General features: G+C 36.6%; 1 long non-coding RNA gene across 1 annotated transcript; it reads right to left on the reverse strand.

Annotated features, from left to right (window-relative positions):
* Positions 1 to 14110: 14110 nt before the first annotated feature.
* On the reverse strand, positions 14111 to 15445 carry LOC129431239 (uncharacterized). The gene is made up of 2 exons (XR_012357830.1): positions 15139 to 15445; positions 14111 to 14278 (listed from the first exon to the last, which is right to left on the reverse strand). It is a non-coding gene; the product is annotated as an uncharacterized lncRNA (long non-coding RNA).
* Between the last annotated feature and the right edge of the window lie 2371 nt (positions 15446 to 17816).

Genomic DNA, 17816 nt, shown 5'->3' on the forward strand with positions numbered 1-17816 from the left:
TATGTCTTAGTACAATATCCTTGCAAAAATGTTTAACAAACATCAATTTAATTCAATTCAATTATATTTATACAGTGCTTTTCACAATAGTTCATCATACCAAATCATCTGTACATGTAATAGAATATAAGACGACACAGAAAAGCAAAGAACCTCAAAGTTTTAAATACAGTTAAGGATGGAGTATTTGAAGTTTCATGGAGTTACTTCTTATATAAATAATATAATAAGAATTACTCCATTCCAAGCTATATTATGGACATACAGTAATAGAACAGTGATAAAACAGTGTATGTAATATACTCCAACTCCAAACTATATACCAGTATTAACATAATTTTCTAAAGACGTTATAAGGTTAATATCAGCAGTTTCCTAGTAAGCAAGCCACACAGAAACATTGGTCAAGGGGTAAACTTCTTCAGGGAGACAGAAATAAAAACCCAGTGAGAACCAGGCCTAGCCAGGAGGTGCAGTTCCCATCTTACATGTTACAGCTGTAGTGTGGTGCAGTTTGTAACCGAGGAAAGAGACCCTGTTATTAATTTCAGCTACAACATATGTTACGGTAATGTAGTATAGAATTTAGTATATACTATGCTATATAATACTAACACATAAATATAAATATATACATATATACATATATACATATATACATATAAACATATAAACATATATATATTCAGGCGTCACAGTTCGGTACAATGGAGGTAAAAGCAAAATAAAAAAGTGAGGTATACAGAAGAGCATCTCTAAACCCACAACACGCCGAACCTTGAGGTGGATGGGCTACAGCAGCAGAAGACCACACCGGGTGTCACTCCTGACAGTAAAGAATAGGAAAACGAGGCTACAATTCGCACAAGCTCACCAAAATTGGACAAAAGAAGATTGGAAAAACGTTTCCTGCTCTGATGAGTCTCGATTTCTGCTGCGACATTCTGATGGTAGGGTCAGAATTTGGCGTCAACAACATGAGAATGTGGATCCATCCTGCCTTGTATCAATGTTCAAGCTGCTGGTGCTGGTGTAATGGTGTGGGGGATATTCTCTTGGCACGCTTTGGGCCCATTAGTACCAATTGAGCATCGTGTCAATGCCACAGCCTACCTGAGCATTGATTCTGACCATGTACATCCCTTTATGACCACAGTGTACCCATCTTCGGATGTCTACTTCCGGCAGAATAAATAATCTCAGACTGGTTTCTTGAACATGACAGTGAGTTCACTGTACTTAAATGGCCTCCACAGTCACCAGATCTCAACCCAATAGAGCACCTTTGGGATGTGGTGGAACTGGAGATTCGCTTCATGGATGTGTAGCCAACGTGTCTACAGCAACTGCATGATGGTATCATGTGAATATGGACCAAAACCTCTGAGGAATTTTTCCAGTACCTCGTTGAATCTATGCCACGAAGGATTAAGGCAGTTCTGAAGGCAAAAGGGGGTCCAACCCGGTACTAGTAAGCTGTACCTAATAAGGTGGCCGGTGAGTATATGTGAGCAGTCATCAATTTAGCAGCATGAGGATGGGCATCAGGCGGATGAATGGTGGGATGAGCATCCCTCCAAATTGGAATTGGACCTGTCCGTCTCAGATTTCCTCGGTGAACGAGGATGAGACAGGGAAACAGAAACAAGGTGCAATTAGTAAAGAGGCCCATCACATGTAGTGTTAAAGGCATTCATACAGTATAATAGATGCGGCATAAGTATGTATAGGAGATGAAGTAGGTAAATGCTTGGTTAAAGAGATAAGTCTTAGGCGGGGCAATAGTTTACTCTTTTATTTGTTCATTTTTTACTCATTTATTAAAAGTCACTTGATTTGTGGACAAAAAAGAAGCTGATTTAGAAGGCAACACTGTCATGACCACAACCTTCTTAAAACTGATGCTAATAATCAGAGCGCGCCATTAAAGGGACACTTCACCCATTTGCATTAAGCTTTGTATAGTCAGAATATGACTTACCCTTGTTCCTCGATGTGGAACATACTTTAAGGTGTCTGCAATGAAGGCGCAACCAGGTTCGACTTTTTGTGAAATGCAGAATAGATCATTTAATAACACAATATAGCTTGAGTAAAAGTGTGATTATAGCTTTTTATAGAAAATGTTTATTCTGTTTCTCGAATCTGACTGGCTGAGAGTCTTTTCCAACCGCCAGAGATATTCCACCAGTACCATCCCGTGAACTGCTTTACCATTTCTATCATTTGCCACTGGTCATTTTAAAATTAGTAATGGAGGCTTGAAGCCGTACAATTACATATTTGCGATTGGATAATGCAGCCACCAGAGCAGACTGTCTAGGACAGTGTTTCCCAACCCTGGTCCTCGGGCACAACCTCCCAGAAAGTTTTAGATGTCTCCTTATTTAAAACACCTGATTCGACTTTCTTTTCTTTCTTTCTTTTTTAACGGCATACCAGCTTCAAAGGCTATATTCATGGCGAGAATACAGTATAATTAAATCAAAGGAAGATTAAAATAGATGTTTCAAATATATTTCCTCTAAAAATCTTAAAACCATGCTTGGGCTCACTTGATTAAAAACCTTTTTAAAACTATCAACAGAGTAAAAACGATTTCTCACAGGAGTAAATGTAATACAGTCTAAAAGGATATGTTTAATGGACAATGGATTTTGACAAGATGAACAATTTGGATGGTTTTACCCGATTCGACTCATCAGCCTCCTTCTAAAATGGTAAACATGTGCCCCTAACAAGCTGATGAGTTAAATCAGGTGTGTCAAATAAGGAGACATCCAAAGCTCTCTGGGAGGGCGCGCCCGAGGACCAGGGCTGGGAAACACCGGTCCAGGACTAGCCTTAAGTCTTGTCTGTGAAAACAGGGTTTGTGTGTAAATTCATGTCAGACACTTAAAACAAGTGCGAAAGTACTAGGATAAACAAGTGCATACAGAATAGTATGTAATTTTTTTGTGTCACGCTCTTCCCTCTTTCTTGTCACATGCAATAAAAACTCATCCGTATCAGGAATCCATAGCAGAAGCAAGTAGTTTGGCACTAATGAGTCAAACTAATGTTTAATATTGCTCTAGTAGTTGTGTGATTTGGCTTTATAGCAGCGTGCTGATATAGTTTGTAAAAACAAACTGGTATAGAATGATATAAAATGATGCGCTGTCATTTGTACAACTGTAACAATAGAAGAGAATGGGGTTGGCGTTTACTAATGATGATATGTTTGTTATCGTTTACTTTAGTACTTATGCTTGTTTTTTAATTGTCTTTGACATGTATAAATACACAGTTTCCCAGACAGGGCTTATCCAGAATAGTCCCAGACCAAATAAGTCCCAGACTAAAATGCATGTTTGAGCTGCCTTAAAGGTGTAGCGGAGGATTTTCTCAAATTTTTGAAAAGAACCGACTTCTTCACTTTTTAAAAAAATGCAATTGCGAAACACTCCTGATTGACAACTAGGAGGACCAATAGTCTTGATGATCCACCCGGAAAAAGAAAATCCTCCGCAATACCTTTAATTTAAAAACATCTTGCACTGATATATTTTAACATGTTTTGTCTTAAGATTCACCCCAGTACTGGTTTTTGTAAGGTATGTTTGTAAAAAACTACTAATATCCTAATTAGAGCTGGGCATAGATCAATCCAGATCAATCACACGCAAAACAAAAGTCATTTCCCGCATAATATATGAGTTTGTGCTGTGTGCAATAACCATGCCTAAACAAACACACACACATTCATGTATGCATTCAAGAAACATTTACAAGTGTATATACAGTCTTGTTCAAAACAACAGCAGCACAATGTGACCAACCAGAACAATCAAGGCCTTCAGTATATTTTTTTATTGCTACGTGGCAAACAAGTTACCAGTAGGTTCAGTAGATTCTCAGAAAACAAATGAGACCCAGCATTCATGATATGCACGCTCTTAAGGCTGTGAAATTGGGCAAGTAGTTGAATTAGTTGAAAGGGGTGTGTTCAAAAAAATAGCAGTGTGGCATTCAATCACTGAGGTCATCAATTTTGTGAAGAAACAGGTGTGAATCAGGTGGCCCCTATTTAAGGATGAAGCCAACACTTGTTGAACATGCATTTGAAAGCTGAGGAAAATGGGTCGTTCAAGACATTGTTCAGAAGAACAGTGTACTTTGATTAAAAAGGTGATTGGAGAGGGGAAAACCTATAAAGAGGTGCAAAAAATGATAGGCTGTTCAGCTAAAATGATCTCCAATGCCTTAAAATGGAGAGCAAAACCAGAGAGACGTGGAAGAAAACGGAAGACAACCATCAAAATGGATAGAAGAATAACCAGTATGGCAAAGGCTCAGCCAATGATCACCTCCAGGATGATCAAAGACAGTCTGGAGTTACCTGTAAGTACTGTGACAGTTAAAAGACGTTGGTGTGAAGCTAATCTATTTTCAAGAATCCCCCGCAAAGTCCCTCTGTTAAAAAAAAGGCATGTGCAGAAGAGGTTACAATTTGCCAAAGAACACATCAACTGGCCTAAAGAGAAATGGAGGAACATTTTGTGGACTGATGAGAGTAAAATTGTTCTTTTTGGGTCCAAGGGCCACAGGCAGTTTGTGAGACGACCCCCAAACTCTGAATTCAAGCCACAGTACACAGTGAAGACAGTGAAGCATGGAGGTGCAAGCATCATGATATGGGCATGTTTCTCCTACTATGGTGTTGGGCCTATTTATCGCATACCAGGGATCATGGATCAGTTTGCATATGTTAAAATACTTAAAGAGGTCATGTTGCCCTATGCTGAAGAGGACATGCCCTTGAAATGGTTGTTTCAACAAGACAATGACCCAAAACACACTAGTAAACGGGCAAAGTCTTGGTTCCAAACCAAAATAATTAATGTTATGGAGTGGCCAGCCCAATCTCCAGACCTTAATCCAATTGAGAACTTGTGGGGTGATATCAAAAATGCTGTTTCTGAAGCAAAACCAAGAAATGTGAATGAATTGTGGAATGTTGTTAAAGAATCATGGAGTGGAATAACAGCTGAGAGGTGCCACAAGTTGGTTGACTCCATGCCACACAGATGTCAAGCAGTTTTAAAAAACTGTGGTCATACAACTAAATATTAGTTTAGTGATTCACAGGATTGCTAAATCCCAGAAAAAAAATGTTTGTACAAAATAGTTTTGAGTTTGTACAGTCAAAGGTAGACACTGCTATTTTTTTTAACACACCCCTTTCAACTAAAACCCCAATTGCACAGCCTTAAGAGCGTGCATATCATGAATGCTGGGTCTTGTTTGTTTTCTGAGAATCTACTGAACCTACTGGTAACTTGTTTGCCACGTAGCAATAAAAAAATATACTAAAAACCTTGATTATTCTGGTTAGTCACATTGTACTGCTATTATTTTGAACAAGACTGTATATTTATTTATATTTTTATATATTCTATATTATATATAAATAAAAAAATTATATATAAATAAAACATTTATTACATGTACATATATGTATGTGTGTGTGTTTACATATACATAATATTTACACACAGCACAAACTCATATTTTGCAAAAAATTACTTTTATTTTGTATGAGATTAATCTAGATTAATCTATGCCCAGCTCTAATCCTAATATAACTAAGGCCTAATATAATATCCTAATATAACTGGATTAATCCAAACCCTGTCCAGGAAACTGCCCCAAAGTGTTTAAATAGTGTTTCTGCAGGTGAATGTTGTGCCAGATTTTTCCTGTCACAAATATTTGATCGACTGCTCAAATCATTAGATTAGCCTTTCCTACTAATTCTAAAAGCCGATCAGAAACAGAAATAATGGTTGCATACGTAAGAAATAATTGATGACGGGCAGCTGGATTATTCAAAATAATGCACACTCAAGGTGGTAATGCGGCACGTCACGAAGCTAAGTGTGCATTATTTTTAAATAACTCAAAGGATCAGAGTCAATTATTCCTCTTATGCCACGGTTACAAAAGACATTGCTTGGGTGGTTACATTTGACAGGTCAGGTGTGCATTTATCGAAAAATAATGCATACCTGTGAAACATTTGTTAATCAGAAGCATTCAACAGCCATGTGGTATAATTGATTATAACATTACATTGACGCATTCAGCAAACGCTATTATCTTAAGCGACTTACAGTGCATTACAAGGTATTATGTATTTTTTCAGTATGTGTTCTTAGAGTTTCGAACCAATGACCTTTTGCATTGCTAATGCAATGCTCTACCTCTGAGCTTTACAGAAACATAAAAAAAAATGTTTGTTAAATGAACTTGTATAGGAGTTATTCGATCTACGTCATCAATGTTCGCGGCGGCCATATTGTTGACATAGAACTGTCAGTCTGTCAATTGACAAGCGAGGCAGCGTGGGTATTATGCATGGTATTATCGATGTAATTTTTTAAAACCGCGCGATGGTGTGTGGTGTAATACACGGCTGTTCTAACAACAGCAAAAAGAACCCCGGAATTAGTTTTTATGCGATACAGACTGTCAGAAAACATGAAAGGAAGGAGACAGAGGAGTTGAACCAGAGAAGGAGAGACTCCCAACAGCAAAGTCTGTCCCCATCATTTTACCACAGGTAACGTTAGGGATATATGCCTCACAGCAAAGTCTGTCCCCATCATTTAATCACATATGGTTAGCTGTAAGCAGTGGCTGAAACTGCTCTTTCAAATAAGCTGCCATAAATTGAGACAGTTATTAAATTAGGATTAATGACTTTATGAACATAGGTCTGGCATTGATACTAGGTAGGGAATTAAGGGTCGTTCACATTATAACGATAACTATGAAAAATATAGTTTTGAAAATCGTTTTATATTAAAGCAACACCAAAGAGTTTTGGCTCTTTGCTCCCCCTACAGGTTAGAAGCGTAATTGTCCATTACCCACTGTCATAAATACTGAGGCATAGCTGGCTCTGATTGGATTGTAGGTCTGCCGTAAAGCAAGTTTTTGTAGTATTCACTCGGACTACAGGACCGCTACCCGACGGTTGGAAACTTCTTTAGTGCGGTTTTGGCCGATAGAGGGCTGCAAAGCGAATGTGAAAGTGCTGTTCACCCTGTTTAGAGTGGATGAACGACTGAAACTGTTTTGGAAGCGTTATTTTAAGGTAAAAAAAAACTCTTTGGTGTTGCTTTAAAGAGAATAGCGGAGCTCCCACCAAAACTATAACGATGCAGATACAATGAATTGAACTTCAAGTGCACGAGCACTTAAAATGACAGTGAAGCTCATTGAGGTCTATAACATAAGATTACCTGCAGTTGCTGTGAAAATTGACGTAATGTTTTTTAATCCATTACATTAACTAACTGTTATGCCAAAAGGTAAGAGATTACACAAACTATTATATTCACTGTTTAGAGTTATGCGAAACGCAGCGTGTTGAGGACATACAAGCAATATTAAAGGCAAGTGATTTGCGCGAGTGCCGTGAGCGAATTAGCATAAACGTATTGTTTGGTGATGTGGACGATAATATAGTTATCGTTATAATGTGAACGGCCCTTCAGTGCTTGTATGATGTATGCGGATACTGTATGAACGATATAGTTATAAATATCCAGATAAGTTACGCCTGGCAATAAGGACGGATCTTTACTTAAGGCTATTGGGTCTATTTGATATGGTTCCACACCAATCAAGCTTATCTTCTCTTAATACTGACGAGATGATGCCATTTAGGCTACTGCTCCCCTCAACTCAAATCTACGTGCGGCTAGGGGCAGGACAGATGTCATGTCAACAAGATGGCCGCGGTTAGCTACTTCCAGTGTTTGCGAATAAGCCCTATACCGGGAGTGCAGAACTACTAGGCAAGTTGCATTTTTGAGGATCACCTCTGCCACTGTACAACTACAGTGCCCCCGGCCAACTCAAAATGCCAACAAACCCTCAAACCGGAACATTTAAAGGAGCACTTCACCCATAGAAACATTAATCTTCATTGAAAGTGTCTCATATTTGTAGTCAAAATGTAACATACATTTCGAGTTTGGTGCCAATTTGACTGAGAAAAGGGCTGTTTGTAGTCTCACCCGCTCAACAAAGATATTGGACTTCCTTCTTTCAATGATGTAAAAATCATCAAAAACTAATGACATGGCCCCTTCTTCACCTGACTTAAACCCTATTGAGATATTTTGATCCCTTCTTAAGCAGGACATTTACAGTGAAGGTAAACAGTACACCTCTCTGAACAGTGTCTGGGAGGCTGTGGTTGTGGCTGCACAAAATATTGGCCCAGACCAGATCAAGAAACCGACCGAATCCGCGAACGGAAGGCCCGCGACCGCCATCGAAAAGAAGGGTGGCTACATTGGTCACTGAGTTTATATATTTTTTTATTTTTTTGTTGATTTTTTTGTGGATGTGGAGTTTGTTTGTTGTTCTCACCTCAACAGGCGAAAAAAAACAAGTGAGATGGCAAAATCCCTGCCCCCCATCCAGTTGCAGGGCTCCAAACAAAAAAAATCAATTAAGGAGCCATTGGCTCCTATAGGGGAAAAAAACAGGCGCCAAATAATTTTTTAAGAGCCACATAACAATGCACTTACTTTTAGCAGGCATGAAAATGGTCAGGGGTGAAAAGGGTGCTCGAGGGGCGACGTGGCCTCTGATGGGGCCGGGAGGTGGGGGACTCTCCCAGAATAAATATTATGGCCTCATAAGGGGTAACTTAACTTGTTTATTCTTAAGGCATGTGATTGGCCAAGGACAAAAAATGAGGAAGGAACCCAACATCCCCCCCCACCCCTGCACCCGCAGAAACAAAATTCACACCACATAGCAAATGCAAAAAAATACATTATGACCATTATTTCAATTATTTAATTCTGACGGACAATATAGGTTGTAAATTTAAAATGTAAACATTTGACTAGTAGGTTATCCAAAACCATGTTTAATTAAATGGGTTAATACATGTGGAAAGCTGTAACAAGTAGCATTCCCTTACCATTTGACATCTGCAATAATTTTATTTTGCCATAATCTGACCATCAGTCACAAGGCCATACAATTTTAAGTTGGCCTTGGAATAGGGTGGACCTGAATGCCTACAGTACATGTATTTTAAAATTACTTAATTTTACAATATAGTACTGGTTAAATTAATTGCATTATGGTTTTTGAGTCATGAGTTGAATAATTTTCAGATAAGCAAAAAAGTGATGTTGGAAAATTAAATAAGAACAAATCAAGAAATTACAAACATATAAAATAGAAAAGAACAAATTTACAAATAAAGTAAGATCTAACAGTATTGATTAGGTAGAGAAACAGTATCAAATTAATACAGCACTGTTTTCATTCTATAAATTAAATATAATTGATCTTTTTAAAGCTATAAAAGTGATTTTCCTTTTGTCTTCTGTAGTCTGATTTACATAACGACTCAAACATAAGCTTTTCTTATAAGATGAACTGTCCCTTTAAGAACGGAGAAACACTGATCTTTACACTAGCTGCGTTTACATGGACATTTGTAATCCGTTTAAATGATCAATCGGAATAAAAATGCTCCATGTAAACACCTCAATCGGACTAAAAAGTGGCAATCTGATTAAAAATCTAATCCGCTTGTTAGGGGTGGTTTATACCTTTTGTAATCCGCTCAAAAGGACATGTATACACTTGACCGGATGGATAACTGAAACTGGGACGCTCTGCGCATGTGCCATCTTTTCTTTTTTTAATGGCGGTTGGTAAACCCACTGAAAGGCGCATTTCCGACACCTGCAGGACGGGAGTGTTGAGTATGTTCACATGTGCAATGACGTAGAATTGCCGTAATGACATGTGACGCAAATATTTGAGTTTGTTTTGTTGAAGGAAGTCACAAGAAGTGATTTGTCTTGTTAATCTTGTTCCTATTATCCTTCCAATTCCCCATAAAGTGATACAAGACAGCGTTGTCCGGTCAGTCCATGATTTATTCTCTGATCCACAAACGCGTGTGTTTGGACTCGCTCTCGCGAACGGTCTTTGCAGCACTGCGTGAAGTAAAATACGCTTTTTGGGCACACGTGAATGGGTGTTTTTGCTGCTGCTTTATAATCAGCTGAGGCACAAAGCAAATCTTGAAACAGCGTACAGGGTTCCTGCAGGTTTCACCAAGTCAAATTTAAGACTTTTTAAGACCTTTTTAAGACCATTATGAGTGAAATTTAAGACCAAAGCGGCACAATGATCTCAGAAATTCTCAAAACATTATAGTTTTTTTTTTTTTTGACAAATAAAATCCACTAATATGGGAAGATCAGTATGGTCAGCTGCTGATATGTGGCTTGTTAACATGTTTTACACTTTCTCCACCCATACGTTATGTGCATAAATATGCGCTATACCGCCATCGCATTTATTCCCCTCTCTAATTACACAATAATGAAATGAAAAGGAAATTTACTATTAAAAGGCTGTTCGTGGTTTGTTGTGTGTTGCAAACAAGGCCGTTTCTAAATCCGAAGGCTGTGGCCTCCAGAGGTCGCATTTGTAGGCTGCATATGAAAACTGTGTAACACTAAAGTGACTCATTGTTGAGGGCGCAGGACTTGACGGCCTGACTGTTAAGTTGATTTTCAATAAAGCAGTGTTGATTTTTCGCTTCTGGGTCCTCTGTTTCAGAACCTTGCAAATGCTCTGGTAAGCCACGGGCTAGTTGGTTAAATTAACACAGAAAAGATTTTTGCTTATAAAAAACTGCATTTAAGGTTTGTTTCTCGCCAAACCTACAGTATACAGTCGGATCAAAACACCTGAAATATAGCTTATGGCATGAATTGCGTGGATTATAATAGCCTACATTTGTATCCTCTTTAAAAAATTATGATTAAAAACTGGATTTAAGAGACATTCAGTGACACGCAAAGTGCAGAACTTTTCTTTTTAGAGGCCCACCCATCAAATACATTCTTCCTCCGTCACTGATTAGTTCTACAGCATTTTAATTTACCATTTTATTTTTTTCGGACAACCTTTTCGGGAATAAATGGTGGTAAGAAATTTAAGACTTGGGTTAATTAAATTTAAGACCTAGGGTGAAAATCTGGCCATTTTTAAGACTTTTTATGGCCTTAAATTTAACTTTCTAAATTTCAGACTTTTTAAGACTTTTTAAGACCCCGCGGGAACCCTGGCGTAAAACTATATTTGTGCAATGTGCGCATGTCAAATGATCAAATCTGATGTAAATCTTGTGTCATATAAACACGCACATCAATCCGATCACATTATTAAGTGCTTGGTTTTTACATTCAAAAACATAAAAGCAATAAGTAATACGCTATTTTGTAACATGGATTAGTGTCTGTCTTGAGAAATGGTTCGTTTGAAGGGGCGGGCCACATTGAAGACCTGAACGTAAACACCCACTGCTATGATTGGACAGCTTCATTCCCCGTCATTACATGTAGGGAAATGTTTTAAAAGCATTAATGTGATAAAAATAACTGCCGAACACAAATATGTTTGAGCCACAAAAGATTCTGGGTGCTAAAGATTAGAGGTCGACCGATTTATCGGCCGGCCGATTAATTGGCCGATTTTTGGCATATTTTAAAAAATCGGCTTTGGCCGATTTTGCTGCAAAACTAGGCCGATTAATAGGCAGGCGCATCTGCGGGCACCTAAGCGCTGTTGTAGAACTCGTGACGCTGCCTCTTGCTGCAGGCAGCTCGCTCCCGTCTCGTGTGTGTGCAGCCATGCCTTGTTCACAAACAGCTTTACTAAATGATGGCGGATCGCGCGAATTAAGCAGCCAGTACACCAGCGCGACGGGCTTATGTCTCGCGGTGCACTGTCCGTGCAAAGATTAGGCTCATTTCATGTGATTAATAAGTGATGATGAGTTTTGTTTGCGTGACAGAGAGAGAAGAGCCGCGCGTGCACGCTTTCTGTCTCCCTGCTTTTATTACTCAAATCAAAACTGACTCAATGGCGAAAGGTCGGAAGACCAAATCATATCCACAAAGGAAATGTTTTTCGTGTTGTTACAGTAAGACTTTGTTTACAGTTTTGCGCTGCTCAGCCTGGATTAGAACACAGCGCGTCCGATTCGCGAACTGACTCCTTTGAACGGATTCGTTTGAATGAACGGTTGAAACAACAGATCTGTCCCAACACTAAACTCACAAGACGTCACTGTCAGCACAATCAGTCACTTATAGCGTCTCAGAAATGAGAATGTAAATGTGTTTAGAAAGATTTGCCCTAAATAACAGTCTCAACTAAAAACCATTTACTATGTTAACTTTATGATGAATAAATATTTTATCAGGTCTACCAAATAAGGATTTTATCCTACAAAGCAATAAAAGCCATGGTAAAAAACTGATCATAGATGATGACAGCAGAGTGTCAGGTAATATCTGTGTCTGATAAATGCATGGTGCAGAGGAGGTTGTAAAACTCTTTAGAAAGACCAGTCATATATTTTTAAATACTTTGACTTAAATAGTGACATTTTTGCATTTAAAATATCTGCTAATAATGATGAGAACATTTTGATTATTATGTACATATATACTTTGACTTAAATAGTGAAATTTTTGCATTTAAAATATCTGCTAATAATGATGAGAACATTTTGATTATTATGTACATATAGAAAATCGGCCAAACATATCGGCCATCGGCTGCCCCAATTTCTAAAAAAATCGGCATCGGCCAGAGAAAAAGCATATCGGTCGACCTCTACTAAAGATGATACACATAAATGACAATACGTATATTTAAGTAGAAACAAAACTCAACGTGACTAAATTACCGTATAAAACACAGTAAGCGTGCATCAGAATCTAAACTGCGGCTAATAAATCCTTTTCAATAACTTTGTATATTTCTATTGTGCTTGTGAGGTTGCTTTTACATTCACGTAATGTTAAATACCACAGTTATATGATAAAAAATAAGCTTTGTTGAGTGTTTGACCTTTCAAACACAATTCGCCTAAATTACCGTATACAACACAGTAAACGGGCATCAGAATCTAAACTGCGGCTGATAAATCCTTCCTTATAACTAACTTTGTATATTTCTACCTTTAAATTACAGTCATATTGTTAAGTGTTGTACCTTTATTAATCGTTTAATGTTTTTAGTAGGGCTGTGTTGAAAAAATCGATTCACCGATTCTGAATCGATTTTCATGTTAATTCCTAAAGATCGATCCGTAACTCAGAGAATCGATTTAATAATTAATAACTTAAACTTGCCGCGTCATTGAATTTACGCATGCGCGCGAGGTGGAAAGACATTAAAACAACGAACATAGCGGTCAGGAACGTTAAGCAAGCGGTTGTTTTGAAAACTCTAGAAACGCTCAAAGCTGCGATCTACATGTAAAATAATCCACTCATAACAAATGAACGAGTTATTTGTGTAATTTTTATAATAAGTGCCATGCAGTGAATCCACCGCGGGTCAGGGACCCTGGTGAAAAAATAGTATGCTAAATATATTTAATTTTGATATACTTAAGTATACTTGCAGTCACACTAATGACCAGTATACTTAAAGTGTGCTATTAATTAGTTTATTTAAAGAGTGCTATTTTGGAACAACTAATTTTGTACTTAATATATTTTAGTTGTATATTAATTGTAACAAAGTACAACTTTAAGTGTATTTAGTGTACTTTTGTGTGCTAAAGTGGAACAACTTTAAGTGTATTTAGTACAATTTAAGTACATGACTGTTTTTGTGCTAAATTCATGCTTGATAAGTGAATTTAGAGTGTGTTTTATTTATGTTAGGAGTACATTACAAATGTATTATGAGTGTCTTGCAAACATACAATCAGTATATCTTAAATAGACTGTTTGCGTACATTCTATATATTTTTGGCCAATCCAAAATTCTAAAAACTGCCCTGGTGAAAAATGAATATGCCAAGTACATTACATTTTGTATACTTTTACATACCTGCAGCTAGATTAGTAATGAGTATACTTCAAGTGCGTTAATAATAAGTTAACTTAAAGAGTGCTATTTTGGGAATAGATTACTTTAGCTGGTAACATAACCAAAATATTTTTTTCCAAATAAATAAAAGCTGATTAAAACAGTCAAAAACAATTCATTTTAAATATATTTAAAATATAGTTTTATTCACAGCATTCAAAGTGTACAGTATTTGCCTAAAATTGAACAATTACTCATTGAAGAATGTCAAGATGATTGAGTTTACAACATCTTTCTCTCCCAAATCAACTTTAGTCTGGCAGGTTTTGGTTCAGCCTTAGGAAATCTGAAAAAGAGAGACAATAAGCTCAATTAAAAAGTGTTTAATATTAAAACATTACATTTATTTAAGACTTACTGTATTAAATCTATAGTTTACTGGCAGAGATTGTATAGCAGATATATTTTTACCTAAACTAGAGCTTGACTAAAATGTCATCATATATATTAAGGGGCGGTTTCCCAGACAGGAATTAGACTAGTCCTAGACTAAAATAAATGTAAGAGCTGTCCAAACTGAAAACAACTTGCTCTGACATCTTAAAATACATCAGTGCCCTTTGTTTTACATCGTAATGCACATAAGTACTGTTTTTAGTAAGGCATGTTTGTTAAAACTATCCTAATTAAACTAAGGTCTAGTCCTGGATAAAGCTAATCCCTGTCCGGGAAACCACCCCTAAGAGTTTTCATTATAATGACTTGCCTATATGGGCTGCAAAATCCTCCTTACATAAAATACTTTAGCTCCTAAAGAAAGATTTTATTGTATTAAATTTAAATGTAAAACTTGTCAGAAAGAAAATGCAACAAGCAGACAATTGGGTGGTTTCCTGTAAAGGGATTAGCTTAAAACAGGACTAGGCCTTAGTTTAATTAAGAAATATAACTAGTTTCAAAAAACATGCCTTAATAAAAACATTACCTGTGTGCATTTTGAGGCAAAACAAAGGACACTGGTGTATTTTAAGATATGTCAGTGCAAGTTGTTTTCAGTTTGGACAGCTCTTGCATTTGTTTTGGTCTAGGACTGGTCTGGTCCCTGTCCGGGAAACCGCCTCAATATGTATATAACGTTATCTAAACTGAAGCTTGATTTACAACTACGAATGAATTATTATATCTTAAGAGTTTAAAATGACTTACCATTAGCTGCAAAGTCCTCCCTACAAATGTCTTTGAAAAACTTTAGCTTCTGAGGAAAGAATGCAGCATTATTAATACTAAATACAGTTAGGTAAAAGCCTTACAACCTCTAAATGGTTAACTTTCACGCTACATTAAAAAAAACAGATTTTCTGACGCTACCTTTTTTCATTAACATATACATACACACCAATACATATATTTAACAAAACAGTCGGGTGTACTAATTCGATATAACAGGCTAACAGTGCTATTTTTCAAACCTTTAACATTAACTGTTAGCTATAAGCTAAGCTAAGCTACACAGCAGCTTATCACTAATAGCGTGTTTGACACCGATTTTTTGACAAATTTTCGCATTCTAAATATGTTTGTCTACTTATAAACTTCATAATGGTCAAACGATAATCAAATATAATTATTTTTAATATATTTTAACGTACGTTGGTACTTAATCGGTCCGCCTTGAACGACTGGTAAAAATCAAAATACGTGCGTCGTGACGTCATCACACACACGTCAGATGCATTATTCAAATCTCAGAATTCACTTTTCTCTGAAATGCATTTACGAAAACTGTTTAAGTTAATTAATGTGTACAGCTATAAGCGGTATGCAATTGACTCAAAAACTACAAAAAAACAAACACTCATATTCCCCTTACGAAAATGAATGTTTTTTTTTTGTGGTAAAAGTTTAGTAACCATGTTTTTTTTGGTGTATTGATTATTATTAGCAAAACCATGGTTATTTTGTGGTAAAACACAGTTAATTGGTTTATCCAATGCTTGACTATAGTGAAGTTAAAGTGTACCTTATTATGTTAATAGTATTACAAATGTATACATCTACAATATAAAATGTAACAGAACATACTGCTCTCTCGTAATTTTAAGCCCACGTTATTTCTCCATAAAATAATATACATTTGTACACCCCATATACTTTCAAAATGTGCTTAAAATATACTGTTTCTAAAGAATACTAAATAATGTATTTTAGAAATATACTGTCAGTGCATTATTATAATGATAACTTTAAGCATACCGATAAAGTATACCTAAAATACATTTTAAAATAAGTTTAAATTTAGTATACTTTAAAAATTGCACAAAACTTTAACTTTAAGTATATTTTTCTAAAGTATACTTTTAGAAAATATACTAAAGTATAATTATTTTGAAGTATGTTAAAAGTTTAATTGTAAAAAATACGCGCAAATATGTTGTAAGCATACTTTAAATATGTTTAAAGAAAGTACATTCCTTTGTAAGTATATTTGTAATGTACTATTGCAAAGTTAAATATACTTGAAATACAATAAAGTATATTTGTTTTTCACCAGGGGAAACTCTCTCTCTCTCTCTCTCCCTCCCTCTGTGCTCATGCACCCGGTCTCTGACAGGCAGAGGTTTCTTGAGCCGCGTGCAAAGGGTCGCCAAATAAAGAGTTCTTCTTACACATAATAATGCTAATAGTTGTAAAGGTTTCTGAACTTTAAGCAAGCTAAGACAAAACTCGCGTTTATATCAGTGACACGTGCGCTGCTGGAGCGATGTAGTTTGACGCCTAATTTGCTTATAGTACAAACATCTTTGATCAGAAAGACGAGAAAGAGACGCAAATGTTAATGTGTAATAGAAATTAAAGAGCGTCAAAACCTTAAAACAGACTTCATCACATCATAGCACCCGTCATAATATCTATAAAGAGGTCCGTCTCTCATATACAGGTATTTATCCTGTCTGTAGGTTTGTGCATACATTTATACCTGTTCATTTTACATACTGCCTATTTTTAATGTAATGTATGCATAAATACAAAATACAATGCATACTATAGCTTCAATAGTCTATAATATTAATAACTCAATTAAAAACAAGATTCTGTCTAATCAAGACTTAATCTGTTGTTATCCTCTGGGCATTTTCACTTTAACATTATTAACTTTAAATTGTCCATATTTTAAAACTGTGGTGAGCAGTTAAAAGCTATAGTGAGTGGCAAATAACTGCACATTTTTATAATCCAAAAAACTGAAAAACATGTATACCATGAAATATACTAATAAAATGTCTCATGGAATAGATTTTTGGTGATTCCATGCACCCCTATCTGGCACCATTTCGGGCTTTTTTCAAAAACACTTATCTAAATCTCGAAGATTGGATCAGATCGGATCGGATCAAATTGAATCGAATCGAACAATGATAATCGATTCAAGATCTTGAGAATCGGAATCGAATCGATTCTTGAAATTTGAATCGAAACCCAGCCCTAGTTTTTAGTAAATTAAAACAGTCAAACAAACGTGTTTAGACACGGATGTTACAACAGGACATATCAAGCGATCTCTTCTAACAAAGCAATAGTGAAACGCAGTAACTTAAATAAAGTAAAATGTCTTACTGTGTATTATACTGCTGTGTCATTGTTGTCAGATCCAATATAAGTGGTGCTTTTAATCACAGTCTCTCTGCAAATCCAGCATCAACTTCTTTACAAATTGTTGTCTACAAACCGGAAGGTTGGTGGTTCGATCCCCGGCTCCACCGGGCCAAGTGTCGAGGTGTCCTTGAGCAAGACACCTAACCCCAGCTGCTCCCGATGAGCTGGCTGGCGCCTTGCATGGCTGACACCGCCATCGGTGTATGAATGAGTGTGTGAATGGGTGAATG

This window comes from Misgurnus anguillicaudatus, chromosome 15, assembly GCF_027580225.2.
Source record: "Misgurnus anguillicaudatus chromosome 15, ASM2758022v2, whole genome shotgun sequence".
Classification (NCBI taxonomy): domain Eukaryota; kingdom Metazoa; phylum Chordata; class Actinopteri; order Cypriniformes; family Cobitidae; genus Misgurnus; species Misgurnus anguillicaudatus.